Genomic DNA, 8,173 nt, shown 5'->3' on the forward strand with positions numbered 1-8,173 from the left:
AGGGGAGACTTCTTAACCATGGACTATTATAGAGCACAACACAGTTAAGCACCAGTATCTTCACATTCTATTGTATATTGCTGTTATTTTGGGGTAAAATTATTACTTTGTGTTAAAAATGATTTTATAGATTTGGTCAGTAGATTTTATTAATGCTCTTCTGTACACACGCTAATTGTCCATCTTTCAAAATTGAAATGGAATAAACTAAAAATGACGCATAGTAAAGTTGAACAGACTCCATACAACCTGCAATCATTATCCCCTTATACTGATATATAAACGTTATTGTTCAAGCTGGGTGGAAATCTTTTTCATTCACTGGCAAATGTGCTGCTCTACATTCATATTCATCCACCATGATCTACTGCGGCAGCCATTATTTGTCCCTCTAATAGGGTCACTCACAATGAATATTCAATTCCCCAAGGATTCCTTTTCGATCTTAATATAGTGAATTGCTATAAGGTCCCTCAATAAGGCTGCAGTAGCTTCTGACTCTATGATATGGTCTCTAATATATATAATATATAATATATTATTGGAGCTCAATACCTTCCCCTTATTAGAGAATAAGGGGAATCTTTACTAACATTTCTGAAAAGGAAAAGATTATAGCTATAATATACCTTCTAGTACATTCTAGAAAATGTTGGTGTAGGCGTCAGTTCCCTATACCCATGCACTTGTTCCAATACCTGAGGGTAAATGTATCAAGCTGTGAATTTCAGGCGGGTTTGAAGAGTGGAGATGTTGCCTATAGCAACCAATCAGATTCTAGTTATCTTTTATTTAGTACATTCTACAAAATAATAGATAGCATCTGATTGGTTGCCATGGGTAACATCTTTTCCTTTTTAGAACCTTTAGTAAACCTAGCCATATGGGTATCAACTGTTCTAATCGCTGTTATTATGGAGTTGAAAACATCCTGTACATGGTACAAAACATCTATGTCACATCATATTGTTTCATCCTTACCATTGTTGCATATCATAAATATTACATTTCTATAATACCAGGAATTTTCCTAAAACAATTATGGCTAAAATAATATGACTGCTTCTTTTAAGTCATTATACTTTCCGTTAGCAGTAAATGCTTCTTTCCAGCATTTTTCTCTCTCCTACTGGACTAACTCAGCGCTGTCACAAGCTGACAAGTTACATAAAACTGGGGCAGCATTTAGGGCAGAACTGCACATCAATCCACTCTGAACAAAGTAGAAAGAACTGAATCCATGTAGCTAAAACTTCAAGTAATACATGTAATTGGGAGTCGGCCCAGTCGCCTATGACTCCGCTTGTCAGGTTGATTGTTAAACTGATGCGTTAAAGGATTGTTCACCAGAAGTGTCCAACGTCTGGGTGTGTAACCATGATTGTTTCTAAATTAGTGTACAGTGCTTTTTAGTTTTTAAATGGCAGCAAAATCCGAACCACTGGCTTCCTTACTGGCTTACAGGTAAAACTGCAAAATGACTTCTATTATATTGGTCAGTGCTATATATCCGATTGTCTTCAGTTCAGCTCAGCTGTTCTTGTATGTGACTTGTTCCACCATAAAGGTTGTGTGGTCTTTCTGTACATGATATGTCTGAGTGATCACACTACACAGAAGAAAAGTAAGCTTAGCTCTCATATATTAGTGTTGTTTCACCTGTGTGTTCATTTGCTAACTCAACATTTGATTAACCAATTAACCAAAGAGGACAAGTGCCTTAGATAAGCAAACATGGGGTATGACCACGAACCTCCCTTAGCTGCATTGTGGGTATATACCCTGATTAACATTGTATAAAAGAGCAAGTTAGGTGGCACCGTTATCCTCTGTGTCACCGGAAATTTGGTTCGCCCTCTTGTTTTCCTTATTTTGTTTGTACAGTGTATACACTATTCTGAAAAATGAGTCTTTAAAATAGGATTGAAACACATTGTGTTAATGTAAATAAAAGGTTATAAAAATCTGTTGTCTGATTCTATGTATTATTTTGCACTAAGAGTAATTTTGCCACTGTCAAAATGTATTCTGGAATTTCTCTGACACCATCTGCTGGTTACTTTATGAACTGCATCCTAATAGAATTGACGCAAAAGCACTTTGGGCTAGATTTACTAAAATGCGGGTTTGAAAAAGTGGAGATGTTGCCTATAGCAACAAATCAAATTGCAGTTAGCATTTGTTTAGTACATTCTATAAAATGACAGCTAGAATCTGATTGTTGCTCCCCATCTCCACTTTTTCAAACCCGCAGTTTAGTAAATATACCCCTTAATGTTCCAAACATTCAAGTACTTAAGTAGTAAGACTGGATGTGTGCAGTGTATGTGTTTCCACACAGCTCTCTTCTCTGTCCCAATGGCTAGACTTGGAGCCAAATATAGATAATGGTGGTAGTTCAAGATGGCTGCAGAGGGAGTGTACATTCACTTGCAAACAAATCCTTAAATAATTTAAAGAACTTAAAACGTAGGCTTTTGTGAGTTCAATAAGTTAAAATAAAATACACTCTTACTTACCTTCGAAAATGAGAAGAATAGCATGGGACCATTACAGTCATCAGGCCTCCGGAAGTTCCAATGTACTAAGACTCTTTTCATCTTAGTCCTTGAATACCACCAAAAACTACATATCTTTCATTTTAGGTGGAGCATCTCCCAGAAATAAGAGGCATCTTGTTTTAATAAGCAGAAAATAAATAAAGATATTTTTATTATACAACTCTACTTTTGGACACCCCTCACCTTTTGGTTTTCTATTATAAAATGTTGCATTTTACTTGTTTTGTTTGTGCAATTGTAATTAGTTTGATTCTTTTTTTAACATCCAGTGGCCTACACACAGTAATACATCAAATATGATGACATTTTAATAAAGCTGCTTAAAAGGAACACAATCCATTGTTATGAAATGAACAACCACATTAAATATACTAATTTTATGTTTAATGCACTTCCATACTATAAGTAAAAGTGCATGGATACCTTATAGAGACACGATCATTTATTGACTGCAGCAGGTACTTAATTATTAGTATGCAATACATTAGCAATGTTACTTGAGTAAATTGTCCTGGTGGTACTGTTTGCAGAGTTTATGAATTAATAGAATGTTTAGCTTGGTAATATATAAATCTATCATTTTCAGGCCACTCTTATCCTTGAATTTATTTGTCTAGTAACCATTCTTTCTATAATGAGCCGACCAAGTTACTGTGGCACCAGATTCAAAGAGAAAGGGTTGGTTACCCCTTGCTCTTGGGTAATGAATGAAAGACATATTGCTAATAGCACATCTGAAAGACCTTCTAAATGCTCCCAGAAAATCAATATGTCCTTTTATTTCACTGCAGTTGTGTAATTTGTTTTAAAATGGCTCTATAGTAAAATTATTCACTGAGTGCGTGGTAAAGCCTAATTTATGATTGTGGTTAGAGGATTAATCTACTGTGGGTTTCTGGTTTCATTGTAAGTTATAAGTTTAAAGTATTATCCATACAGCTGGAAATGCATTTATCTGAGAAATGGTGGGGTTGTGAGGAGGGGAGAGATTGACGAGAGAGAGAGAGAGAATGAAAGAGGTGAAGGGAGAGAGACAGATAGAGAGAGACGGGGATAAAGAGAGAGAAAGTGAAAGAGAGAGAAAGGGAGAGAAGGAAAGAGTGAGAGAAGATGAGAGAGAGGGAACCCCAATAATAATTAAAAATGTGCATACAGTGACAACAAGCTTCCAATACAAGTATATTTTCTTATAAATAGAAAGCAAATAGAACCTTCCCTGGGATATTCAATTCCTATAAAAAAGGATAACCAAATCTTTACAAATAATTTTTAACACAAAGTAATACTTTCTTATAATCTGCAATTCTGTCTGCTGCTGCTAAGTGTCACGGGCACTAGGAGTCTTGCCCAGGATTTCACCAGTTGACTATGCTTACCAGATAGGCAGAGTTTGCACAGCGGTCCTCTGGCAGCAGGGTGAATAGAGGAACGTATATAACAGCAGATGGAGAGAGGATGCCAATGCAAATGTAGATAGTCAGTGACTTGCAGCTATATTGGTAGATGAGTCAGCGACTTGCATCTATAGTGGAAAGGCAGGTTTGAACCATGGAGACCAGGTTGGACGTGAGCAGGTGAAAGGAGGTAACAGGAGAGTCAGTGGTCTGCGTACAGCAAGTTGTACCACTGCTATGGTGAGAAGACTTGTCCAAGTGCAGGTAGGAAGCAGGGAAGTCAGTGGTCTGCGTACAGCAAGTTGTACCACTGCTAGTAAGTGAGAAGTTCAGGTGCGGATGAGTGGAAACATGTAAAAAGTCAATAACGGTATGAGGACACTGAGAGCACAGGGAAACTTGATCCAAACTGATATGCAGCGTTACAGCAAAAAGTCAATAACGGTATGAAGACACTGAGAGCACAGAGGAACTTGATCCAAACAAATATGCAGCGTTACAGCTAATAGACTATAGCGGGTATGGATACCGCTGCTGAGTAGAGGGACTTGCACAAGCGGATATGCGGATAATAACTGATAGTCAATCACAAGTGTGCATATCACTGCTGAGTAGAGTGGCTTGTTCCAAACAGATATGCAGCGTAACAACAATAGTCTATAACGGTATGTTTATCGCTGCTGAGTAGAGAGGCTTGCACAGAGCGGATATGCAGGATAATAACTGATAGTCAATCACAAGTATGCATATCACTGCTGAGTAGAGTGGCTTGTTCTAAACAGATATGCAGCGTAACAACAATAGTCTATAGCGGGTATGGATACCACTGCTGAGTAGAAAGGCTTGTCCTAAGCGGATATGCAAGGTAACAGTTGATAGTCAATAATAAGTAAGCATACCGCTGATGAGTAGAGAAGCTTGTCCACGAGAATATGCAGGCACAGCAGGGACGCTGAACGACTGTAGCGGGTATGGGAACCACAGGTGAGCAGAGTAGGTAATCAGAAGCCAGCTAAGGACACCAGCAGGATACAGGAGTCTGTAGCGAGTATGAGAACCGCTGATGAGCAGAGCAGGTAATCCAGAAGCCAGCTGAGGACACGAGTAGGATACAGGAGACTGTAGCGGGTATGGAAACCACCGATGAGTAGCACAGGTAATCAGCAGGAAGCTGAAGACACTAGGAGAACACAGGAAACACCTTCAGAGACTCACAGGGAATGAGACTCAAGATCAGGCAACGATGTAATGAGCACAGGTGTCTTAAATATGGAGAGGTGCCTGATCCACCAATTAGATTAAAAGCAAAGGTCATAAGTTCTTGGATGCTGCGCATGCGCAGTCCATCAAGATGGCGGACGGCCGCGGCTCAGGACAGGCGCCGGCAGGAAGGCTAGAGAACCACGCACCAGCGCAGAGGCACTCACGGTCCGGTGAGTGACACTAAGATTTATCTAAAGACCATTACGTGCTTCTAATTCTCCTGGATCTCTCTGCTGCATTTGACACTGTTGACCGCTCTCTTCTCATACAAATGCTACAATTCCTAGGTCTTCAACACACTGTCCTGTCCTGGTTCTCATCCTACCTATCTAATTGCTTTTTCATTGTTAATTTCTTTGGATTCACCTCTGCTCCACTTCTTTTGTCAGTTGAAGTACACAAGGCTTTGTACTAGGTCCTCTGCTCTCCTCTATCTACACCACTTCTCTTGCAAAACTAATAAGCTCCTTTGGATTTTAGTATCATCTCTTACCATCCCCGCATTACTGACTGTCTTTCTGCCATTTCATCTTAGATGTCCTCTCGCCAACTCAAACTCAATCTTTAAAAACCAAAAGAGAAGTTACCTACATTTCTATTTTTGAAGACAACATGACCATAAATCCCACCCCACAAGCTCGCTGCCTAGGTGTGATCCTTGACTCAGGACTATCCTTTGTTTCCCACATCGACTCTATATCTAAATCATGTTACATACATCTAAACAACCTTTCCAGAATACGCACATGTCTCACACAAGACACTGCAAAAACTTTAATTCATCATCTCCTGCATTGACTATTATCTTTGCAGTCCTCGCTTTGTGCACTGGGGCACAGTGATGTTGGAATAGAAAAGGGCCTTCACAGGATACAAGGGGCCTAGCCCACACCCTAAAATACAGCCCCCTACCATTATCCCTCCTCCACCAAACATCACAGTTGGTATAGTGCAGTCAGGCAGGTAACATTCTCCTGGTATCCATCAAATCCAGATTCGCCCATGTGACTACCAAACGGATAAGCATGGTTCGTCACTCCACAGAACACGTTTCCACTGCTCCACAGTCCAGTGTCTGTGTGCTTTACACCACTCCATCTGACACTTGGCATTGGTCTTGGTGAGGCTTTCATGCAGCTGCTCGGGTCATGGAAACCCATTCTATTAAGCTCCCACCGCACAATTTTTGTGCTTACTTTAATGCCAGTGGAAGATCAGAACTCTTCAGTTATAGAATCAGCGGAGCGTTGGCGACTTTTACACCGTATGCGCCTAAGCAGTCGTTGACCCCATTCTGATTTTACGCAGTCTTCCGCTTCGTGGCTGAGTTGCTGTTGTTCCTAAATGCTTCCATGTTCTAATAACATCACTTATAGTTGATCATGGAATATCCAGCAGGGGTGAAATTTCACAAACCGTCTTATTGTAAAGCTGGCATCCTATCACAGTACCATGCTTGAAGTCACTGAGCTCTTCAGAACAACCCATATTGTATCACAAATGTTTGCAAATGGAGACTACATAGCTAGGTGCTTGATTTTATACACCTCTGGCAACGGGGCTGATTGAAACTCCTCAATTCAATAATTAACAGGTGTGGCCAAATACTTTTGTCTATATAGGGTATTTACCCATCTCTAGTCTCCCTCACCATTGGCAACATGACACACTCCCCAGTTCCCCACGCCTTCTGTCTTGGTATCACCCTTGAATCTGCCTTCTGCTTCACTCCATACACACAATATAGTCCTTTTCGCTGTCTTGTCACCTCCTCCTTCGAAACATTGCTAGAATATGTCTCTTTCTCCCACAGGACATAACCATAACTCATATCAATTTTGTGCCACCTTGACTACTGCAAGTCCCCCTTTCTGAACTTCCGCTCACCCATTAATTTCTGCTCCATTCTTTTCTAAATGCAGCGACGAGACTCATCTTCCTCTTTCACTGATCTACATACACTACACCACTCTGCAAAACCCTACACTGACTCCCATTATCCTCTAGAATCCATTACAAGATATTCAACCTCACCTTTAAAACCCTTACCAACACCCAGGACCATAATTAGGGCTGAGCTAGAGAAGCAGCCGTCCAGGTTGCAAATGCGAAGGTGGGCCCAGGGAATTAATATTTTATGTTAATTTGGTTACAACTGAGAGTTTGGGGGGGTGTCACATTTTCTTCTTGCACCAGGTGCTAACATTTCTTGGTAAGGCTCTGCCAACATCCCAGCTCATAATCTCTGACCCTGTTACAAGATATTCTCCTGTCTTATATCTGCTTCTGTTTTGCTCTTCATCTCCTCTCTAATTACTATCTTTCATTCCTACCACTGATAATTCTCTTGTGTTGCTTCCCTCTTATGAAACTAGCTCCCTGCCTGACAAAACTCACCCCCAACCTTCAAACTTTCAAGCACTCTGTTAAAACCCTCCTTGTCATAATAGCTTATCCTACCACCACATGATACTACTCTCTTTTAACTTCAAATGGTCACTGCTGTATTAGGCAGAAAGAAAACACTCATCCACTGGCTTCCAACTGTGGCTACCTGACTTCTAAACTTGTTACAGCATCATATATAAAGTTAGTATCTAGTTAGTGCTGTATGCTGTTTGTAGTTGGGTTTAGTAGTAAGCTGTATTTTATGGTACATTTTACCCAGAAGTCTGCTGAGTCGTGTGGAAGTGTCTAAATCTAAAGTTTTGCTATTTCAAATATTGGACACCAGCAAACCCTTTGGAGAGAGTCGGGAGAAGAGTGGTTTTATAAGCTGTACATCTCTCTTCCTTGACTCTGTCCCATAACATCCCCATTTCTCTAGTAAGGATTTTGTGGGCCCAAAGTTACATTTTGTGACAGCATAGTATGTTTATAATGTAAAACATAAAACATCATACCATACAACATCAGACAATAATTAAACATTTACATTTTTTAAAAAAATATCCA

The sequence above is a fragment of the Mixophyes fleayi genome, chromosome 8 (assembly GCF_038048845.1).
Source record: "Mixophyes fleayi isolate aMixFle1 chromosome 8, aMixFle1.hap1, whole genome shotgun sequence".
Classification (NCBI taxonomy): Eukaryota; Metazoa; Chordata; class Amphibia; order Anura; family Limnodynastidae; genus Mixophyes; species Mixophyes fleayi.